A 24,633-nucleotide genomic window follows, 5' to 3' on the forward strand; every position below is an offset into this window, starting at 1 on the left:
TGGAAGCAACTGCAAGGATGACATATAGAACTATTAAATAGTATAAACAGCTCGCATTTCTCCTAACTCAGAATGTGGCTACAGTTTACCAAAATGAAAAAAATAGAAACCATATATAAAACAGCTGTTTCCTTATAAGCAAAGCCCACTTGCAATAAACTGCAAGAGATATTCAAATTTGTTTGATCATAATAGAACTGTTTAAAAATACATGGCTGGAATTCACATTTGCAGTTTGCAGATGGAACAATAAAGACACTCTGAATTAATAACTAATATGTTATTCAAATCCAGTAGGAAAGGAGATGGTGTGTTATGCTCCCTATCTCACCCTTTTTGTCCTTCAAGCCCTGGGCCTTCCTGTGGCCTGCTTTGCTCAATGGTGACTCGAGAAGTTAAGTAGAGTTTGCTGGTGAAGCGTCTGAGCTAACCGCCCTGTGCAAGTCCCTGGGGATGACCACAGGATTCATCAGTACGGGAGACTGAGTTTATTAAAAAGATCCTCGGTTTATTGTGAAACAAAATAGGGCAACAGGCCACATCCTGAGGTAAGGGAAAGAGGTCTTAGCCTCGTGGCTAATCCCCCACACTGCAGATGGTGAGTGCAGGTTCTCTCCCAGCAGAGAGGGCAGCTGGTCATGCGGGGGATCCCTCCCTGAAGGCTACCGAGTGGGGCTTCCAGGTCTCGCTGCCTCAGACAACCCAGCCCGCTTCAGCTAGCATTTTGTACCAAAAGGTAAAATCTACTAACCAACCCAAACTGGACCCAATTTTTTTAAAAAATGTAACCCACCAATTCACTTTCACCACAGAATAACATTTAAGAAAGAAATCCACTAGGGCTGTTAAGACCAAATGACAAATTTCACAGGTGATCAATGGCCTGGACCACTGGGTGGCAGCCATTCAGGCTTGCTGCCCCAAAGCCCGAAAGCAAACCCCCTCTCTTTGTTCCACCAGCCTCAGGGAAAGCCCTAATGATGGGCCATGCCAGCTCTGAGAGGCCTAGGGGGGCCACCAAGAGCTGACCCAAATGATGACCTCCCTCTACTGCCTCCCAGCCATGTAGCCTTGAACTAATGACGTGACTTCTTTAGCGCCGGTTCCTCGGCTGTAGGATGGAGAATACAAGACCTGCCCATAACTTTGTGAAGAGCCAAGGCACAATGCAGTGGTTCTCAAAGTGCGTCCCAGGATGAGCAGCATCAGCGTCATCTGGAAACTAGTGAGAAATGCGAATCCTTGGGGACCAGAGTGGACCCGCCGTATCAGAAACGGATGGGTAGCTGTAAGGAAGGGAAACTACCCTGCATCTTAAACAAGCCCTGTTGGTGTCACACTGAAGTTTGAGCACCACCATGCAACTGTTCATAAAGCACTTTGCACAGTGCCTGGTGTATGTTCATTGTTCAATAAGGGATAATTCACCATAGTTACAAGTAGCTGAACTCATCCCTTCTCTGCAATGCAGGTAACATGATGTCCTACCTACAGTGAGCTCCATGTCTGGGATGAAGACACTGGAGATGGTGATGATGATAATAAGAATGATTAAATGGAAGGGGGACAGAGACCAGAAGATGCCCAAAATCATGGCTGAGAATTTATAAGACTACCTCAGTAAAGTGGTGCCTCTGAGGCCACCTGGAACAGGCCTAAAAGGATCTTTGCATACAGAACTTTTCTTTCTTTTAGTACTCGTGGCCATGACTCCTCATCACTCATCCCAAGAGCTCCGGCCACTTAAAGAGATGTTTTGGGATCCCTGGTCAAAGGCCAGCTGCTGAGCCTTCACATGGCCACAAGAATCCAACAAAGAAAGCCCGCATCCTGAAAAGGCGCCACCTCCCCCAAGTCTGGCTGAGCTTGCAATGGGCCAGAGAGGGAGCGCAGTCACCTCACACAAGAAAGACTCTTGGGCTCAAGCATGGGAAAATCAGATGAGTCTGACACTCTGGGCCCTCTGAGCCTTCACAGAAGGCTTGTTCTGCTGCGCTATTAGCATCTATTAGGCTTGCAGCCTCTTGTCAGCTCAAAACTTGCCAGCCCTGAGTCTCCCTCCAACCCTGCCCCAGGCTCTTGTCCACAAGCTGGTCATGTGCCTGTTTGTAATTTGATCCATTCCCTGCCCTTCCCTTGCAAACTATCTTTTCCATACTCACTTGCCAACTGGCTCGAGCAAGGTTTAAATAGAAGATTGGAGGATGGGAGAGAGGAAGAAGCCAGAGTGTTTCTTCCCTTTCCTCTCTCTGCTTTGGACGGTATCTCCAGCAGTGGCTTTGTCTTCTCCACAGCTCCAGCTCCCACCAGATAGGCCTCCCTCCATGGTCCCGGCTGCTTCTAGGAGCCTGCATGGAGACCCAGCTCTTGGTCTCTGATAAAAAACAATCCCCTTCTCTTTGTTCCACCAGCCTCAGGGATGATAGTGATTTCCTGCTATTGCTAATCTCTGGGTGACCTCATCATCCCCTACTTGGCTGCCAGATCTTCCAAAGACTTTTGTAACCAAGTCCTGGTATTAAAAGCCTTCTGTTTGAATGGGCCATGACGAATGCAGCCCGTTCTCACAGTTTCAGTCTGGATCATGCCTTACCTGATGTCTGCTCAACTGACTCAGGCCCCTACCCGAGACTGTCTTTGGAACTACATTTTCCCGCGGGGAGTCCCTGTTCACTCACATCTAGGTCTTTAGTTCTTACCTGTGTGTAATCAACCATGTTTGATACCAGCCCACGCAATGGCCTGATGGCGGCCCCAGCCCCGATCACCCAGACTTCACCTCCATCTGACCCCAGCTCTCATGGGGACCAGCCAAGCTCTACTGGCATTTGCTACCTATCCCACCTTGCACTCAGTAACAATGTGAGCACATACGCTGAGGTTCTCAATAAATGTTTACATTTAAAATATTTCTAGGAGCAACCGTATACCATTAAGGGAGTAGGTTAATCAGGTGAAAGTAAACTTGTGACTTGAAATAACTATCCAACTGGCCCCAAACTCGCCTGATATTTTCACAACTCTCCACTTCCTTTTGGCTAGAAAGATACAACAGATGTACAAACTAGAGTCAGAACACAGTGTTCCAGAAAGTGATTATGATACTTTTGGCAACTACCCACATATGGGCAGTAAGTACAGTATTAGCGTCTACACTCACTTGATACTTCTTGTTTTGTAGAGAGATCTGCCCCCATTTCAGGTCTTACGTTCCAAATGAAATCACCGAATTATCCTTAATGGCAAACCTTAGAAAGCACAACTCTCATAGTTAATTTTTCAGAAAGTTAAAAAGTTAAAAAAAAAAAAAAAAGAACAGAGATAACCGGATATAACAAAGATCATGGTGGTGTTGACCTGGGATTGGAGCCGGGACTGGCAAATACGATGGCTTTCCCAGGGGGACAGGCACTGGATTTGTACATATATTCGGTTAGTGTCCATGATGTCTTCTAGAAAGGGAAAAGGTAGGGGTTTCCTTAAATGTTAAGTAAACGGCTGGAAGTGATGACCACCCTAATGAGTGCTTCTGAGCCCTTGTACAGTTACTCAGCTCCTTCCCAATCTGCCCTTAAGCAAATGCAGGCAGCTGTCTTAAGAAAAAAAACATTAATAAAACAGCAGACACAGGCAAAGGCACAGAATTACAGGTTATTTTCTAAAATGATCCACTGCACAAACGCAAAAAGTCCCCAAGAGTTTGTGAGGCAAAGATGGCAGCCAGGTGCACAGCATCTGCCAAACAGCCCAGGCCCCTCCCATCTGACAAGCCTGGGAGACCAAGGCTGAGGAGCCCGCTAGCTGACACAGAAATCCCGTCTCGCTTTGAACTTAGATGCCAAGGGTCTAGTATTTCGACATCACCTACCACCGCGAACTTGACTTGGTGTCAATTCCTGAGAAAATCTGTCTCTAGTAACATTGATGTGAAATTCAGTACATTTTCAAAGTACCTTGTTATTATTTTCCTGAACCCAGGGACTCAATTTTAAATGTCTACAGAATCGGAAATAACTTAAATCCTAACAACTTAATTTTAAAAATAAGAATTTGGACTCTTGTTATTTCTTTCCACTCAAGTTTCTGGATGATTTCATCCCTGAAAAATTACAAAAGGGAAAAAATTCAGCTAGGAAATTTTAGCAAGTGGATCTTGTCTGGGCTCTTGTCTTTGCTCTGCCACTACCTACTCCTATGACCATGAGTGTATTTGTTAATCTCTCTCCTGGCCCCACTTTCTTCCTTGTAAACAATGTGGTTGGACCCATACAGGCCTAAAATGTTCCTATTAAAATAACTGTACAATTGGCTCCAGAATAATAACCTAAGAAATGCAGATTTTAATTCAAGGTAAATTTGAAGTATAAGGAAATAAGAACACGGGCTCTTAGAGTTCTATCATTATTCTGGAGGCTACACTGCAGCTAGGGGCAGAGATTGTGAATAGAAGAGAAACAACAACGTGAAGACAAAGGAATTTATGTGATGTAGAAAAGCTTCCAAAAGTTACAAAGGTTTCATTTGATGTAATGCACATGTCTTGTTTTGTTGTTGTTGTTTTTTTAATTTGGAGTCAAAAGCTTTCTCCTTCAGCACAGAAGATTTTGTAATATTTCTAAATGATCTAGCCCAACGGCATCTGAGGAAGAAAAAAAATCAAACATTACGCTGCGTGAGCTTTCATCCTGTCACAAAGCCATTAGTGCTAATGAAAAACGATGACATTGTTAAGTTTTATTTATAGTTTCTTCTTAATAAAATGAAAAATGAACAGAAAAACACTCTGAATATAAATTTTTAAAGACTTTAAAGTTCTAAGACCAGTAGCAAAAATATATATGTAGACATAAGCCTATAAATAGTCTTTTTTTAAAAAACGTGTGGAAAAGATTCCTTTTGGCTCCTGCTGAGTTTTGCCTTTGTCCAAGGCCTCATAAACAATTAGATGTCCTGCAGTCCAGGTCACTGTCATCAGGAATGTGGGGCTCTAAAAGTGTAAAAAAGGGTCTGTCTCCAATTTCAACTGTATACAATCTGCCCTAGACACCACTGACTAACCCCCAGGGTCACCCAGTAAAGCAAGACACTGTGTGTCATATTTTTTAAGTCACCTACCCTCAAACCAACCAACAATGTGTTACCCTAAATTAGGTCTAGGAATAGAAAAGAGAAAAAGAACATTTGTTTAGCCCTTACTCCCAAGGCTTCGCAAGCTTTACCCCATCTAATCAGACGCATGTGCCCAGAACATCCTACATTTTTTAATCCCTACATCATACTGTAACAATAACAGTAACATTGTTATGTAAACAGCACTTTGAGCAGGGGGCACATTTTTCTAGTAAAGGAGTAAATATTTTAGGGTTTGTGAGCCAAGGGGCACAAATGAGGATGTCCTGTAAGTACTTACATAATAAGAGAACGCACACATTTCCTCAAATTTGTTATTGACAAAATTCAAAAGACAGTAACAACAATTGAGTAAAACCTAGATCTAATGAGGAAGGACAGAATTCTTTTGGGAGGGATAACATTTTATTTAATTGAGTTTAGAATTAGCACTCCCTATCATCAGATCGATTGCAAATATGCATCTGCAAAAGCCATTCTTAGCTTGTGCATAGTGCAAAAACAGACAGCAGGCCAGATTTGCCCACAGTTGGCCAACCCCTTAAAAAGGTTCTCACTAACCATTCATTCAACTAATATTCATCATATTCCTTCAGTTACTCTTCAGAAGAATTTTGATGAGTATGTACCACGGGGCGATGGGGATACATAAATGGGTGAGTCGGGGTCCCCCGCACCAGGAATCTGAGCATGACTTAAAGGCAGGTCTCCCCAAGGGGCCATGATAGAGCTGTATTTGAGGCAGGTGAGGGCAGGGCAGCACAAGGAGGAAATGGCCACCTCTGCCTAAGATAGACGGGGCTGCTCCAGGGGTGAGGAGCCCAAAGTCCAGAATGAGACTGCCTGCCTTCAGATCCCAGCTTCCCATTTGCTAGCTGTGTGACCCTGCATTAGACACTTAACCTCTCTGTGCCTCCATTTCCCAACTGTAAAATGAGGATGATCATAATGGTGCCTGCCCTCCAGGTACCACAAGAGGGTTGTTGGGAGGACTCCACAAATTCGTGTAGTGTTTAGAGCAGTGACTAGCACACAGCAAGCACATGCAAATGTTAGCTGCTCTCATCATGACAGAGAGCACTATGATGGAGCTGAGTCTCAAATGATGCGTGGGAATTTTCTAGCAAAACAAGGTAGAGAGAAAGGCAGAAGACAGTGCATGCAAATGAATACAAACATGAAAAGCAACCCTGAGTGGTTTGGTGTAGCTCAAAAGTGCAGGGGCTTGAGAGGCAGGCGATGAAGATGGCGTGAACAGACCACAGAGGGCTTATGTGTGCCATTCATAGGAATTGGTCCTTGATCCCACATCAAGGGATGTGCGAGTTTTAAGCAGCTCAGAGCATCAGCACTGTAGGATCTAGCAGTAGAGTAGAGGATGGCCAGGAGGAGGCAAGGATGGAGACAAAGCAACTAAATATGCGGTGAAGGCAATAGCAGCAAAGAGAGATGACCATAGCCCGAACGAGAAAACTGGTGGCGAAGGCGTGGAGGAGGGGAGGACTTGGGAGCCACACAGAAGCAGTTTCAGTCTTAGTGGCCCTTAGCTCTAGGTGCCAAGGGAAAGGAGTGAGGAGGAGTCCAGAAAGATACCCAGATCTCTGGCCTTGGTATACCGTGAATGGTGGGACTGAGCCCCAGTGTGGACTTCAGGTGGAGGAATGGTAATGGCAGGGAGGGGATCCAGACAGGACTGTGAACCAGATCGGGTGGGGGGGGTGGCCATATCCTTGCAAGGCAAGTAGGCATGAAGGGCAGGGCAGAAGGGGAACAGAAGGAAGAGCAAGAGTGATGGTCAGGAAAATCTGGAGACTGAGCCAAGTGCAACAGGGGTAGGGGTGGGGCATCAGAGAGTGAGCAGCACCAGCACTCCTGGGAATGGGACACCAACAAGCACCACACTGTGGGCCCAGCTGCTTCGAGGACCTTGATGGGACTGAGTGGAGTGGGAGGTAAGGAGCTCACTTTGGGTATGCTGACTTCAAGGAGCTCAAGAAAGAGATGTATCCAGGAGTCTGGAGTTCAGAAAAGAAGGTCTGGAAATAGAGATTCGAGGGTCATCAGAAAATATGTGGAGGGGGATGCCTTACCCTGGAGAGAGGAAAGAGAATTAGAAGGATACTGAGAGAGAACTATCTAAACAGAAAGGAAAATCAAAGGGAAGTGGGATCCTAGGAACCAACGAGGAAGGTCAAGAATGAAGTAGTCCTGCATGGACAGTCAAACGCAGCAAAAGAGTCCAGGAAGATGGAGGCCCAGCACATCTCCAGACTTCGCAATTAGAAATTCACAGTGAGAGGGGTCAGAGCAGTTCGTAGGAAAGCTTGAACTTCAGGCGGCGAATAGTGAGTCAGAAGTTATAAGGCGGCAGCCAAATGTAGGCTATTAGAATCCCACTTCTGGGTGTATCCAAAGGAAATGAGAACACTATCTCAAAGACATATCTGCACTCCCATGTTCACTGCAGCATTACTCACAGTAGCCAAGACGCAGAAACAACCCGAGCAGCCACTGAAAGACGAATGGATAAAGAAAACCTGGTGTATAATTGCAATGCAATATCACTCAGCCATTAACAAAGAAGGAAATTCTGCCATTTGTGACAATATGCACGGACTTTGAGGATACTATGTTAGGTAAGATAAACCAGGCAAAGACAAATCCCTTATGTTCTCACTTGTATGTGGAATCTAAAAGAGCTGAACTCACAGAAACAGAGTAGAATGGTGGTTGCTAGGGGCTAGAGGGTGTGTGAAACAGGGAGACATTGCTCAAAGGGTACAAACTCCCAGCTACATGATGAATAAATTCCAGGGATCTAATGTGCACAATGGTGAGTATAATTAACAATACTGTCTTACAGACTTAGACCTTAAACGTTATAACCACATGCATAAAAAAGGTAATTATCTGAGGGGACGGCGATGTTAGCTAACGTTACTGTGGTGATCATTTTGCAATAGATATGTGTATCAAGTCAGCACATTGCACACCTTAAACGTACATGTGTTATATGTCAATAAAATCTCAGTAAAGCTGGCAGGGAAAACCTCTAGGTTGTTGGGAGGGGCCAGGGGGAGGCAGTTGTGAAAGAGAAGTCCCATGAGGTGTCCACAGTCATGCCATCTTTTTTTTTTTGTTTTCAGATAAAGAAAGTAAGACCCAGATATTTGTCCAAGGTCCCTCAGCTAAAAAGTGGGAAAATGGAAATTCAGTTCCCTGCCTGCTGGCTCCAAGACCAATGCTCTCTCTACCCTAACACTTTGGAAACATCATGTTTTTTATTAGAATGTAGGAGAAAACCTACAGCCAGGGATAATGGGAATATTAACAATAATGTACTCTGTTAATGCCTTTAAGTTTTCCACGGCAATAAAAATACTGGAATAGGCACGTAGCATAGGGCATAATCTCAACAACATTCATACAACCCTCCCGTACGGACATCTACATTGGACAGAAAATGAAATTGAGGCTCACAGGCTCAGTAACTCGCCCAAAGAGAAACAAGGATTGAGTGAGGGAGCAGTGATTCCAGAAGAGGTCAATCTGGAGGCACTGTTGGGACTCCTTTAAAACTTAGGTAAGGGGCGCCTGGGTGGTTCAGTAGGTTAAGCATCTTCTTTCAGCTCGGGTCATGATCTCAGGGTCCTGGGATTGAGTCCAGCATTGAGCTCATTGTTCAGCAGGGAACCTGCTTCTCCCTCTCCCACTCCCCCTTGCTTGTGCTCTCTCTCTCCTTCTGTCAAATAAATAAAGTCTTTAAAAAATAATAAAATAAAAAAATAAAATAAAACTTAGGTACGTACCTCACACCTATCAGGATGGCTACTATCCAGAAAAAAAAAAAAACAGTAAATAAACAAAAAACAAAACAAAACAAAACCTCAGGAAACAATACATGTTGGGGAGGATATGGAGAAACTGGAACCCTTGTGCGTTGCTGGTGGGAAAGTAAAATGATGTAGCTGCTGTGGAAAACAGTATGGCTGTTCCTCAAAAAAAATTTTTTTTAATTGTCATATGCTCCAGCAATTCCACTTCTGGATAGGTACCCTAAAGAATTGAAAGCAAGGTCTTAAAGAAATATCTGTATATTCACATTCACAGTAGCATTATTTGTAATAGCTAAAAGGTGGAAGCAACCCAACTGTCCATCAACAATGAGGAGATAAACAAAATGTGGTACATACATTGGGATGGAATATTACCAGTCTTTAAAGGAAATTCTTTTAATCCTTTAAAAAAAGTTAATATGCTATAATGTAGATGAAGCTTGAAGACACTATGCTAAGTGAAATGAACAACTACTGTATGATTCTACTTATATGAGGTTTCTAAAGTAGTCAAATTCATAGAAACAAAATAGAATGATGATTGCCAGGGGTTGCCAGAGAAGGGGAATGAGAAGCTATTGTTTAATGAGTACAGAGTTTCAATTTTGCAAGATGAAGAAGGGTTCTGGAAACGGATTGCAACTATATACTTAAAACTGGTGAAAATGGAAAATTTGATGTTATGTGTATTTTGCCGCAATTAAAACAAAAACTTAGGTATTATTTCTTACTTTAAAATAAGAAATAAGGCACAGAAAAGTTATTTTTTTATTATATAAATCATTTACTGCAAATCTGGACCTAGATCCTAAACCTCTTACTTGTAAGATCTTATTAGATAGTGCTCATGGTTTGGCTTTCAACTTTGACTCTGACCTGAGGTTAAGCAAATCATTATAACTTGTTGCCATGGTCCTTCCTTATGTACATACCTTGCCTGGAAATTTTTTTTTCCTACAGAATCAGGCTAATTACCTTCCTTCTCTGCACCTCTTGACTGATATCTGTAGTGTTTTTATACTACTGTCGATCTGTCTACAGATAACAATACAATAGACCCGATATGGATGTATGACAGAGGCTTCGTCACCACCTCACATAATAGGTGCTTGGGGAGCACCTATTATGTGACCCACAGAATGTATCTTTAGGGGTAAACTAAGAATCCGCCCTCACATGTACTGACAACTAATTGAGCTTAAAACATAGTATGTTCCCATATTTTTCTGTAATCATCTTTTCTTTCTTGAACAAAATTGCTAATGGCAAAAACTGAACACATGCTAAAAACTTAAATGACTAGACTACCAGAAGCTGTTGCTCTGGAAGAAGGCAATCCAATTGCTAGAAATAGACAAAATTCTTTGAAACCCTTGAGGTGGCTTTCTTACAATGAGCTCCCACTGTGGCAGAGACTGCTAGCCACCCATACAATATCCATCCTTCTCTTTTTTTTCTTTGTAACAGAACATCTGTATTTTTGAGGGAGGCAAAGTATCTGGGGAAAATTACCTTTTCCACATCCCTGGAAGAGAGATGGCCAATAAGATGTTGATGGAAGTCCTTAGGCTGGATTTCTAAGAAGGAATTTAAAAAAGAGCTTATCCAACTGGCAGGTACCCTTTTGACCTTCTACCCTTTATCCTTTTTCCTTCAGTCTGACAGATATGATGGCTGGAGCTGCAGCAGCCATCTTGAGCCCATGAAGGAAGGAAACCAAGAGAATCTCAATTACTCGACATCCTTAAGACACCAAGGCAATGTCAGCAACTCTACCTCTAGTCTTCTTGTTAAGAAAATAAGCCCTTCAGAGTTCAAAATCATGCAGTGGTGGCGGAGGGGTCTGCACTCTCAGCCAAATGCAAGTCCTAAGGAGGTCTTGGTATATAACTATACTTAGGATCCTGAAAAGATCCTCTAACTCTGTGAAGTAAGACAATCTGGTAGAAATAATTGATGCTAATGACAATGGTAATGATGGCATTAACCCTTATGAAGCACATTGTAGGTGGAAGGCATGGAGGCACAGAGAGGTTAGGTAATTTACCCAAGGTCTATTGGCTAATAAATGGTGAGGCTGGGCTTTAAATCCAAGCAGCCTGGCTCCAGAGTACATGCGTTTAACTACAAGACAACAATATCAAACACAACAAACTAACAGACATTGCACAAACCAATCTCCACAGACATGCTAATCTTGAAGAAGCTTTGTCAATTCATTAACGAAAATTCTTATTGTATGTCATCCCTAAATTGCTCCTCTACTTGAGAAATTATTTCCTGTAGGAACTGAGATTCTTGTAGCTCTGGCAAAACATCTGACTGGTTTCATAGCTGCTTTATATGTCATCATAAATACTGCTTAGATCGTTACCATAGTGTCCTGATAGAAATCCCTCCTTACCACCACCCACTACAAGATTAGTCTCCCAAAAGTGAAGCTCTGATCATATCACACCCTTCACCAAAGTCTTCACTGGATCTCTGTTACCTGAATAAAGTCCAAACTCTTTAACCCGTATCTGCTTCCCACTCCTTTCCCTCCTCCCCACCTCTCCCTTTCACACTCCAAACCCTCCAGCCAAACTGAGCCCCTGGTTGTGCCCTGTATTCCCCTGGGATTTCCCATCCTGCACCTTGGCATATACTATCTAGTCCACCTGGATGCACATCCTCTCTCACGCCTCCCCCAGCCCCATGTGTCCCCCACCAGACCAAATCCTCAAGACCCAAGTCAAAACCTTGTGTGCCACATTGATGGCTCCTTCTGGACAAGGACTGAGCTGTCATAGTTCTGGTCGAGAAGGAAAAGCACTGGGTTTTAGGGTCTCCTGTAAAGAGAGTAAATGTAGCCCAGCCCTGCAATAGCCCCCACTTAAACCAGAGCAAGGACTAGGATCCCTCTCCTGCCCCCTTCTCACCCTCACCCTCCTCAGCCCCCTTCCTGGTGTGTTCTCACTTCCCTCCATATTTTAGCTGATCAAAATCAACACCATGAACATTCTTTGAGCTAAAAATCGTTCCCAAAGGGAAACTTATAACCCTAAGGATCTGTAGAAAGGGGCAGGAGAAGGCCACGGAAGAGCTCTGACCAGCACCAAGGGGTCTGGGCAACATGATGCTACTGCCCTTCTGGTCTACTGACCAAAATCACCCAAGTCAGGAACACCCAGAAGTAGCTTGCTCAAGGTTGTTACATCATAAGAAGGGGCTTACCTCTCCTAAACCTCAGGTAACAAGGATTGATTGCTACTGTATGCATAGCATCTTGCATAGGAAAACAAAATTCAGCCAAATACAAGGAATCCTCATGGCTTGCAAGGCTCACTGGTTGACACAAAATTACCGGATTCATTTACTCAAAACACATTCTAAGCCAAGCCATGCACAATATCCAAACCTAAAGCTACTCAGTACAGCTAATTTTAGATCTCCTCAAGGAAAGCTACAACTCACAGTGTGCTCTAGGCAACTGCTCATTCCCAGGACGATACTGGTGATACTGGCTTTTCTTCCCTCACCTCACAAGCAGCTGTCAGAGGCCTCGGGGGCAGTGTGTGGCTATCTGACTCTTCCCCAACAGCCATCCGCTCCCACGGGCACCACCGATGTCGGACTCATTCTTCCGGCCTTCAGTACAACCAACACACCACATTGCCAAGGGAGATTTTTTTTTTTTTTTTTTTTAAGTTTTGAAGAAAGGAAAGGATAAGAATCCCCCAAATCAGCCACATTTAGTGGTTAATTGGCAAATCATTTGGTCATTCTCACAGTCTTGTCCCCCGCTCCTCTGTCCCCGCCTGCCCCCGCCCCTGGAAAAACAAGGCAATAAATGAATGTGCTGCCAAAGAAGAGACAAGAAAAGCAACAGGGCATTTGAGTCACACACCCTTCTGGACCCCTGTTACATTGGGGGTTAGATGAATTTTTCCAAAGCACCACCAATACTCTCTTTTTAATTTAAAAATAGATTTCTCATCTCTCCCCGATCACACACAGCCCTTGCAAAGGCAGCCATGGCACGGAAGACAGTTGTTTATACCCTTTTGTCTGTCAGTGAACCCACCAACCCCTCCCCAGTTTAACATTTAATTCCTTTAAATTAGCGAAAATTCTGTTTACAGCTCTAAAAGAATTTCACAAAAGGACAGAGTCATTGTCCATGTGCTGTGTGCATCTGAGCCCGGCTCAATCCATATCTGTGTTGTGGGCAACAGAATTTCCTCAACATCCTCAAAGGAAGCGTTACTTCCTAAAAGGAAAACCACCACAGTGGAGACTGATGTTCACCTCTGGGAGCAGTCAGGCCACCACACGGGCAATCAAGAATGTGACAAATGCCAGCTCTAAAATCAGACACTGGAAGACACTGAATCAAGTTGAAAGGAGTGCCTCTTCCCAAGCCAAAGTCCACAAAGCATCCAGAAAAACCTCTTTATCATCTCAGGCCACGAGGGAAAAGGAGGAATCATTTTAATGGTGAAAGAGTAAATAGCAGTAATAAAGGTCTGTGGTGGCACACCCCAGGTGCCTCTAGAGGTCAGGGTCCCCCCAGGATGTGACTCCAAGTGCAGGCCTCGTGCGTGAGCCCTCACTTCCCTTATCAGAGCAAAATCAACACGACAGCCCTCTAGCTAAAAATACTTCACAAAGGGGAAACTGTAAGCCTAAGGCTGTGTAGAAAGGGACAGGAGGGAGGCCGTGGGGAAGCTCTGACGGGTGCCAAGCAGTCCCACCAACCTGAGGCTACTGTCCTTCTGGTCTAGTGACCAAAATCACCCAAGTCAGAGAAATCCAGAAGGTAGCTCAAGAAAAAAGTGAGGTTAAACAGGATTTGAGAACACCAACAGTGTCGATGGTACTGGCACTTAAGCCAGGAAATCCTTGTTGGCTGACAAGTGAAGCAGTTCTGTGTCCAAAAGCACTGTACAATTAAGCACAACCAATTACAACGTTTAAATCCCCATTAATAGCTGCTCCGTGAACTACAGGACTCAGTAACACCTCCGTCACCAGCCAGTTTACCAATTATTTCCTTACAGCCGCACGATTTAAGATAAGGACACTCGTGTGGGATCGGTCAGCAGCAGGAAGTATGATACCTCCACCAGCACAGCATCTCAGTAACGGAGACGGTATCAGAGACGGAGACTATTCCTATTTAAAGAGTCACTGAAGTGAGGTGGAACCACAGGGAGGCAGTTTAGTTTGGTTCTGAGGTCAAGGTAACTGATCTCCTTACTCTGTTTTATTTCTTATGTTTTAATGGTAGAACAGCACAATATTTCCTCCGCGCAAAGGAACACATACAGCGCATGCATCTAAGTTATGAAGCATACTGGGAATTCAGCACCCATCATCCTGAGGGTACAGGGTGCAGCCGTCACAAGGGAGTCCTGTCAAGGGGACATATTTTCATCTCTATTAGTCAGGCTCTTTGATTCTGATCCACTGATGAATAACTACTCCAGATTTTAGGAGCTTCTCCTGAAACTCATGGTCTACCAGGATTAAGGCATTCCCAGGAATGCACTGAGGAGGACGGGTTTCCTTTACAAGTCAATTGAATGAAATAAAGCCAAGCCCCTCCAAGTCCTCACCTACAAAACACGCCACCCAGTGTTAACAGTGAGTTAGGAAGGTCACATCCACAAGGTACATATGAACCATTATATTAAAGGTACTCAGCTAGGGGCGCCTGGGTGGCTCAAATGGTTAAGCGTCTGCCTTCAGCTCAGGTCACGATCCCAGCATCCTGGGATCAAGCCTGCTTCTCCCTCTCCCTCTAACGTTCCCCCTGCTTGTGCTCTCTCACCCTCTCTGTCAAATAAATAAACAAAATCTTTTAAAAAATAAAGGTACTCAGCTATATTCGTGCCAAAGACTTGGCACTGCATCCAAAGAGAGGAGGCCATATGAAAGGCAAAAGGTGAGAAAGACTTCCTCCTCCTTACCCCTCCATCCTTTCTCCAATTCTACTCACTATCCTATTCACTCCCTCTGAGTTTTAAACCAAGAAAGCACAGAAGTTCAGGGGAAAAGGGCATTAGCCCTCAACATTGCATGGAGAGGTGGCAAGAGCTCCCTAATCCTGGAGAGGTCTAATGCCCACACATACCTTTCCTAATGTCCCAAAACAGGACACCCAATATCCATCCCAGTTCTGTGTCTTAGATGTATGTGGACTTGGCCATGGTATTTTACTACTCTATATGCCTGTTTCATGATCTGTGCGTAATCATAGCCATTCCACAGAAAAGGATCACATCAGATAAAGTATGTGAAGGCCCTTTTAAGCTGATTATTATTGTATACATGTTCGTGTACTGTCGATTTATTATTATTATTATTAATTAGAAGATACTGAGGGCAAGATCAGAAAACAGGGCCAGGGCTGGATTAAAGCATATGTTGCCCTACATTCTGATTAAATGCTTACAATGAGACAGGTACATCTTTTCAGGAAAGAAGTTAACCCTTCTTTAGATCTTAGAACTTAAAAGTTATTGAGTGACCCCCCGATGCCTCTTGATATTAGAATTCATTCTCATTTAAGGAACATTTTCTACCTATGTATTATGCCAGGCGCCATGCTGGACACCAAGAATACAGTGATAAACAAGAAAGCAAGGTCCTACCCTCAAGGGGTTATATTCTAGTTGGGGGAGGGGAGACAATAAGCAAGTGAACAAAGTAACAGACATTTTCTATGACTGTAGTGCTAAGAAGGAAATAAATAGGGTACAATGCTTTAGTCTAGCTGGTGACGGGGGGGGGCTGTTTTGGAGGGGCTGGTCAAGGAAGGCCTGCCTGAAGAGGTACAATTTAAACTAAGAGAATAAAGTGGTTCCCAGTAGAGGGAAAAGCAAGTGCTCCTGGGGCTTGGAAGCCCTTGGTAAGTTCAAGAAACTAGAAGACGGCCAGGATGGCTGAATGCTTTAACGCACTGCTTCTCAGCTTGGCAAGTGGTGGAATCGCCAGGAGAGCCTGAGGAGCCATGGATGCTTGAGTCTGCTCCCAGACTCGAGTATGACTGTCCCTGTGCAGCCTGGGCATGCGGAGTTCGCCAGGCTCCCCAGATGTTTCTGAAGCACAGCTCAGGTTGAGACCCACACAGAGTAAGACAGCAAATAAGGCTCAGGACAGAGACCTGGGGCACCTGGGGATTGAGGCCTCCCTCTTGTAAAGGTCACTTCAGAACCTTTGTTCCAGTCAGCGATGACACCAAACACGAGTGAAGGCTAAGTTGGAGGGCATGTCCATGGTAGGTGTAAATGACTAATTACTTTTTATTTTCACTTCACAGCCTGGAAGGAGGCAAGACAATGTGTGTGAAATATTACTCCCTGGAGGCTGACGGTTCCTCCTGAAGGAATACTTCTAGGAAAACACTGCAACTAAATCGGCTTAATCCATATCCCCTCAAATTGTCTGCGACTGTTGAATTAAAGTGTCAAAAAATACCAAAACGTAGGCATAAATTAATTATCTTTGCCATCCCATAAAATGCTTAATTAAAAATTAACACAGCATGACTATGTATGGGGAGTGAACAGGGTCTGTGGTCCATATGTCGAGAAACAATGACCAGCCAAGAGTCAGCTGGGCAAGCTTGCTGCTGTCATCTGGTTTCTTTTACGGCACATATCATAAGGTGGTAAAATCATCTGTAAAAGGATGGTTCCGGCAAAAGAAGTAGATCATCGTTACCATTGTACGCTTGGTGACAGGAAGCACACCAAAATCACCGCAGTGGTTTCCTCCAGGGAGGGAAGGAGGAGAACAAAGAACACCGTTATCAGAAGTATTTTATTGCTTTCATTTCAAAAAAATCTGAGGCAAACATAGCACAATGTTATAAATATTCATTAATTCCAGGGAGTGGTCCATAAGTGCTTGCGGTATTACTGTCTGTACTTTTCTGTATGAAAAAGAAGAGAGAGGGGCGCCTGGGTGGCTCAGTCGTTAAGCGTCTGCCTTCGGCTCAGGTCATGATCTCGGGGTCCTGGGATCGAGCCCCGCATCGGGCTCCCTGCTCGGCAGGAAGCCTGCTTCTCCCTCTCCCCCTCCCCCTGCTTGTGTTCCCTCTCTCGCTGTGTCTCTCTGTCAAATAAATAAATAAAATCTTTAAAAAAAAAAAAAAAGAAAGAAAGAAAAAGAAGAGAGAGCATGTTGAAACAGTAAAACTTCTTCATTTAACACTTCTTGTATAATGTGTTAAATTGGGCTGAAACCCTGTAATTATTCCTTACTTACCGTTTGCCAGTTTCAGAGACAATGCTCCTGAATTCATCACCAGCATTTGTGCTCCTGTTATATTAACACTCGAGAGCTGTGAAATACTTTGTAGATTGTCTACTTCACATTTTTCCCTTCTATTCAACTGAACCACCCCTCAAGCTCCTCTCTGACATTTCTCCCAAAAGTCCTACAGAAAGAAGGATTAATTAGATAGCCCCCCTATTCTCCAAGGAGATCTGACTCTGTGGTTCACCACTCCTCCAGAACCCTGCTGTTATCTTAAAGGTTTTTGGTCAATCTTTATGCATTCTTTTTTTTTCTTAATTTATATTTTCAATATAAATATATTTTAGAGGGCAATTTAACTTTAGGTTCTTACATGTCTTTAAAGGATAATTCATAGTCCTTATGCCAAGTCAGGCCCAATAAAAAGTAAGTAATCATCAAAAGTGATAGTTGAGTAGTGCTGGGGGCGGGGGCGGGGGGGCGGAGACAGAAGCTGAAAGTTTTAAAACTGATGTTTTCATCCTGAAATATTTATCAATCAGTTTTACAGCAGCAGCAAACATTTCCCTCCTGCAGGAAGGTGGGGCGGGGAGGAAGCAGAAAAAGACACAAAGGAAGAGATTCTAACAAGTTCAACAATAAATTTTAAGAGGACTCAGTTTGGTGATGAAATATAGTAGATCAAATCTTGCGTGCTGAATGGCAGGAAGTAACGTATTCCAACATTGTAGCATCATATTTAAAGGGACAGCACAAATAAAACTTACATGAAAGCCTTTTTTTTTTTTTTTTTAAGATTTTATTTACTTGACAGAGAGAGACACAGCGAGAAAGGGAACACAAGCAGGGAGAGTGAGAGAGGGAAAAGCAGGCTTCCCGCAGAGCAGGGAGCCCAATGTGGGACTCAATCCCCAGACCCTGGGATCATGACCTGAGCCGAAGGCAGACACTTAACTACTGAGCCACCCAGGCGCCCCCTATATGGAAGCTTTTATAGTACAAACTCCTAATCAATGATATTACACTTAAAAATTAGTATTTTTCAGAAGCTTAAGTCCCCAGTGTATCTCAGGTAATTAAGAAGGAAGAACACAGGGGCGCCTGGGTGGCTCAGTTGGTTAAGTGTCTGCCTTTGGCTCAGGTCATGATCCCGGAGTCCTGGGATTGAGCCCTGCATCGGGCTCCCTGCCCAGTGGGGAGTCTGCTTCTCCCTCTCCCTCTGTCCCTCCTCTCTGCTTGTTTTCTCTCTCAAATAAATAAATAATCTTAAAAAAGAGAGAGAGAAGAAGAACATTGAGCGTCCCCTAATTTACTTCTATTCCCAGCTGACATGTGCCTTGCTCCCAGGAGGCCACTTCCTACCTCTTCGCTGTGATGTTCCACACTCTGCAAAACTATGTAAGGATAAACTGACAGCATGTGGCATCTTTGATGTGCCTGGCACCAGTGGGCCAGCCACTTTCAACTCTTACTTCATTGACTCTTCCCAAGAACCCCAAATATGGTATCAGCTCCATTTTACCAGTGAGGAAGCTACGTGCCCATGATCACAGAAGTAATAAAGTGGTGAAGCCAGGTTGGAATTCAGAGCTATTCAACTTCAAAACTCATGCTCCTTCCCTTATACTCCAGCCAAATTCACAGGAACAGTAAGAGGACAGATGTGCCAAGAAGATTTTAGTTGCCTGCACCAGGGGACCAAGGAAAGGCTGTGATGGTACTTTGTCAATTCACATTGCCTACCTCTATCACTGAACACTCTGTTCCTGAAAATTCATTCAGCTTGTTCTCCAAGGGCCCAAATGGCCCTGGAGTGCTTCTACTGAACTACCAAACTGAGCACCTCCGAGAGACATGCCCACAAAGCTCTTCCTTAGGAGATATTGAGGGCAAGATCAGAAAACAGGGCCAGGGCTGGATTAAAGCATATGTTGCCCTACATTCTGATTAAATGCTTACAATGAGACAGGTTCATCTTTTCAGGAAAGAAGTTAACCCTTCTTTAGATCTTAGAAAGAGAACTCTAAAACAAGTCTCTGCACTCCAACCACCACCATCAAAACACAGAAGCACCACCCACTGCATTTTTTAAAGTTACCTTCCTGGCCAAAATGGTACCAAGAAAGAAAAAAATTGCACAGATGGACAATTTCTGTTACCTCACTAAAGATGGGTGACCATCCTACTAGGTCCCTAAATGCATGGATAGCAGCACAGGTGGGATATTCAAAATGGTGAGGAGGGCAGAGTTTGACAGGGAGAATCCCAGCTGCGGCTTTGAACAATGAACCCAATAACCATAACTGACTGCTGTACGAGCTACGAGGTGGACCCTGTGCAGAAGGTTCTAACACGTCATCATAAGGAAGCACCATCATGATCTTGCCTGCCAACAAAAAATATGTTCAAGAAACAGCCTAGAATGTTCTCTCTTCCTCCCGCCTCCCAATGCTCTATCCCATCACTCTCAGGAAAGCTCACCTGGTTAGTCCCCATCTACTCTAATAGCTCCCTGATCCTGAATTCCCAGATTCTCCTTTATCGCTGAATTCCCAATTGCTGCTGGTTTGTGAGATCCTAAGCCATTCCACAAGGAAGTGCCTCTGAACTCTGTCAAAGGTACACAGAGCCACTGGACAATTTCTGCTCTCAGGAAGGGGAGCCATGCTGAATAGAGAGGGATAATGAGCCGCATGATGAGCCCATAAGAGATTTGTGGGGCACAAAAGAGAGAGTGGCAGGGAGGGAAGTTCATGAAAGGCCTCAGATAAGAGGTAGCAGTATTTCAATGGGCTCTAGATGCTGAGTTGGATTTCTCTTGAAGAAAATTTTGTAAAGAGGGATGAAGATTTAGTATATATATGAGTTGAATTGGGCGCCCCCAAAAAAAGATATGTGGAAGCCCTAACCCCCAGTACCTCAGAATGAGACCTGATTTGGAAACAGGGTTGTTGCAGATGTAATGGGATAAGATGAGATCATCCTGGAGCAGAGGGGGCCCTTAGTTCAATAGAACTGGCATCCTTCAAAGAAGACAACCCTGTGAAGATAGGGACACATGGGAGAACGCCAGGTGACAATCATCTGAGCCTGGAGAGACATAGCCACAAGCCAAGGAGCACCAAGGGGTGCTGGCAAAACACCAGACTCTATGAAGAGGCGAGGGAGGACTCTCCCCTCCAGGTTCCAGAGGGAACATGGCCCTGTCCACACCTTGATTTTGACCTTCAGCCTTCAGAACGGAGACAAAACATTTCTGTTTTTTAAACCACCCGTGTGTGGTACTCTGTCATGGCAGCCCTAAGAAACTAATACAGTAGGCAATTTGAAGAAAGAGAAAAAACAAGATGTGGTGAAAGGCAACCACAGAAGATATTTTTTTAAAAAACCTTCCAGTAACTTACAGAAGACCTATGCCCTACTTTACTCTGATTAGAATGACTCCACCTCAACATCCTCTCCTCTGCTTCCACAGGGCTCTCTGTCTTCACCTCCCTCCCTTTCAGCTTGTCTTTAAATAAAGGAGCTGTTTCTCCTTTCAAAGGCTAGATCTGCCACCTTGCTTTAATTACTTTAATCCAAGGACTTCCTATTCATCATTTCTATATTTTACTCCACTTATTTCACATTTTGGTCGTCTGCTGGGTAAACCACAGATATTTCCTGCAATTCCGCTTCCCCCTTCCCACTCCCCACCTGCTGACCTCCCATTTGTTCTACTTAAAAGAAGCCTAGGGTAGGGGTGCCTGGGTGGCTCAGTCAGTTGGGCGTCTGTCCGACTCTTGTTGATTTCAGCTCAGGTCAGGATCATAGGGTCCCGAGGTCAAACCCTGCACTGGTCTCTGCACTCAGTGGGGAGCCTGCTTCCCTCTCCCTCTGCCCCTCACCCCACTTGAGCGTGCGTGCTCCCTCTCTCTCACAAATCTTTTTAAAAATGAAAATAAAAATAAAAGAAGCTAGCATAGATTCCTCTACTTTCTCATCACCCATTCACAACTCTTCATTAAGATGACCTCTCTGGACCTGCGTATGGAAACTATTATGGAAGGATGCTAATTAGTCTGCCTGATCACTGACTCCTACAGACACTATCATTTTCACTCTCCACAAATTCTTTGCATTGCTTCAAACTAGCGCCCACTTTCTCCCTGCATGAAATGCTCTCTTCTTCTGGCTCCTGGAAGAACACACTCCCCTAGTTCTCCACTCACCTCCCTGACTGCTCCTTTTCTGTTTCCTTCCTGGATCAAGATCCTCTCAGTGCTCCTTTGCTACCTAAGGAAAATACCACCATACTCTGTATTGACCTCTGTTATAGCAATTCTTAGTATTTGCCTTAGGGTTATCTTCAATCAATCACAGCTTACCTTTGAATACCATTACTCTGCTCCACATGTAGGGTAAGGGCCTTACTGTGGTATATTCCTAATTCCTCACTCCTCTTGTGCTATTGTTGTCATACATATGAAAAAGTAGCTTATGGGCACCAGGGTGGCTCAGTCAGTTAGGTGTCCAACTCTTGATCAGCTCAGGTCATGATCTCAGGGTTGTGGGATCGAGCCCTGCATTGGCTCTGCACTCAGTGGGAAATCCGCTTGATATTCTCTATTTCCCTCTCCCTCTGCCCCTCCGCCTCCCCTATGCATTCGTGTGCTCTCTCGCTAATAAATAAATAAATTTTTTAAAAAATTAAAACTAAGTCAGAAATATACAACACAGTACAACTATTTTGCTTTGGACAATGTTCTTTTAGAGTTAAAAATAAGAAAAATAGAATTTTATTTTACCTTTATTTCATATAAAGTGTTTTTCATTTCTCTGTATAGATCCAAAATTCTATTTAGTATCAAATCCTACTGCCTAAAGACCTTTCTTTAACATTTCTTATAGAGTTGGTATGCTGGCAATGAATTTCCAGTTTTGTTTTGTTTTTGAGGAAATATTTCATTCTCTTTCATTTTTGAAATAGGTTTTCACTAGATATGGAACTCTGAGTTGACAGCTCTTTGCTTTTAGCACTTTAAAAATGTCACTTCATTATATTCTAACTTGCATAGTTTCTGAACAGAGGTCTGCTATAATTTTTATTTTTGTTCCTCTGTAATGTGTCCTTTTTTCTCTGGTTGCCTTTAAGATCTTCTCCCTTTTTTGTTTATAGCTGTACGAATATAATTTGCCTCAGTGTATTTTGTTTTGCTGTATTTATCCTGCCTGGTATAATCTGAGCTTCTTGGTCTGTGATTTGGTGTCATTAACTTTGCGAACTTCTCAGCCATGATTTTTTCAAATATTTTTTGCCTTCCCCATTCTCGCTCTCACATCTCCTTCTGGCATTCCAATAAAGTATTTCTTAGACTGTCTGATGCCATCCCACAGTTCTCGGATGTTCTGTTCTTTCTTTGTTTTCTTCTCTTGATGATTTTACTTTTTTTTTTTCTCTTTGTGTTTCAATTTGGTTAATTTCTATTGCCCCATCTGATCTTGCCCATTTTCCACCTCTTCTATTAGAGCACTTAGCCTATTTAATCATAGTTATTTTAAACTCCCTGCCAGGGGTGCCTGGGTGGCGTAGTTGGTTGCGTGTCCAACTCTTGGTATGGGCTCAGGTCATGATCTCATGGGTCGGGAGATCGAGCCCCACATCAGGCTTCGTGCTGGGTGGGATAGGGGTGGGGGGGTGTGGAGGCTGGTTGGAGATTCTTCTCTCTGCCCCTCCCCACACTCACACATGCTCTCTCCCTCAAATAAATAAATCTTTAAACAAACAAACAAACAAACTCCCTGCCAGATAGTTCCAACATCTATGACATATCCAGTCTGCTTCTAATGATTGCTTTGTCTGCTGGTTTTTGTGTTCATAGTCTTTTTTTTTCTTGCCTTTTCATATGCCTCGTAATTTTTTATTTAAAGTTGGACATCTTAGATAAGAGAGTAGAGACTGAGGTAAATATTTTTTTAATGCCTGGAAATGGCTATGCCTTTCCTTCTGCCAGGCCTTTAGTGTAAGGGTTTGAACTAATCTAATCAGGAGCTGGGCTAGCTTTGAAGTCTGTTGTTGCTATGGTAATCCTCAGGGACCCACAGACTAGTGACACCCTGAGCTCGGGGTAAGGGTGAATGCCAGAGTCTACTTGTTCTCCAATGACTGCTGCACCCTGGGCCTTAAGTCTTTTCTTTTCACCATGCCTCAGAGAAAGTCTGCCTCTTGCAAATTAGTTGCTACTCCATGCTTTGCTAGCCTGGTGGTAGAGTAGGGGAGTAGAGGGCGTCCTCAGTTGTTCTGATTAACCCTCAGTGTTAAGCAGCTTCTATATCCCTGGATCCTGGGGAGTATGGCCTACCTAGTGATCCTGCCCATCCTTCAGTAATCCTGCCCTCTCCCGTATTCATAGTCCTGAATCCAGTTTATAATCTTTCCCCCCTCCCCACCAACGGGTTGAGATTTTTTTTTCCAGCTTTCTTGCCCAGCTACAGAAAGATTTCACCAGTCCCCAAAAGATGATGGTGTTTGTTGCATCCCTCCCAAAGCAAAGATTTGTTCTGTAGGGGAGATACAAAAGAAATCCAGGCAAAGTTTCTTGCCCTTCCAAGAACAGCTATTTGTTCCCCTGGCTCTGCCCCACAGAGAACACTTTCTCCACATTTCCTGGAGGGACTGGTATGGCTCATGGAGGAAAAAACCTGCAAGCGAGTACAGATACCAGCTCCTATTTGCAACCGCAAGGGCTTCATTCACTTTCACCAGGGCACACGCAGTTAGCCTTCATCATCCTCCAGGCGCGCTGGCCGAACTCTTCTTACCAGTCTCCCAGCAGCTGCTCACACAGTACCTTAGTGCTTCTGTCTCACCCCTCCCTGCCCACACCCACCTCACGCCACGTTCTGGATCTTGCACCTTCAGCACTCTCCTTGGTTCAAGAACAGTTGTTAACTTGCTCTTTGTCCAGTTTTTTTCACTGTAAAGCGGAGAACAAAGTGCTTTCCAGATCTTTCCATCCTTCTACATCTTCAACTGGAAAAACGAAATACCTCTTTGCATTTTCAACCTATTCCCTCCACCAAGAATGACCTTCCTATCCCTCAATATATGTATCTGCACTATGCAGATGTTGGGATTTTTGCATAAGTATCCTCTTAAGAAATAACTGCTTTTGACAGAGGAGAGGAATGGCAGGAGCTTTTACTCAGTCCCAAACACAGTGCTTGGTGCTTTTGCATTTTCTAATTTAAGCCTCATAACTTAAAAGGTATATATGTTATGAACCAAATCTGTGAAATTAGGGAACGAAAGCTCGGTAACTTGCGGAAGGTCACATAACTGATGAGTGGCAAAGTCGAGATTCGGAAGTCCAGCGTCCAAAGGCTGCTCCCACCCCCCAGCACTGCCCGCCGGCTCCACGGGGCCTGGAAGCCTGTGCAG

The 24,633-nt window shown here is 44.0% G+C and overlaps 1 protein-coding gene across 2 annotated transcripts in view; it reads right to left on the bottom strand.

The window, feature by feature from the left end:
* CSGALNACT1 (chondroitin sulfate N-acetylgalactosaminyltransferase 1) overlaps nt 1-24,633 on the bottom strand; it is a 342,670-nt gene that overhangs the window by 282,597 nt on the left and 35,440 nt on the right. Inside the window, exon 1 of one of the 2 annotated variants that reach the window (XM_035003897.1) lies at nt 2,163-2,954. The exons of the other annotated variant lie outside the window; for it this stretch is intronic. The gene's annotated coding sequence lies outside the window, so the exon portion shown is untranslated. Of the gene's footprint in view, nt 1-2,162; nt 2,955-24,633 lie in introns of those variants that run through there. 2 annotated transcript variants of the gene reach the window in all.

The sequence above is a fragment of the Mirounga leonina genome, unplaced genomic scaffold (genome assembly GCF_011800145.1).
Source record: "Mirounga leonina isolate KUSES-001 unplaced genomic scaffold, KU_Mleo_1.0 Mir_128, whole genome shotgun sequence".
In the NCBI taxonomy this organism is placed as follows: Eukaryota; Metazoa; Chordata; class Mammalia; order Carnivora; family Phocidae; genus Mirounga; species Mirounga leonina.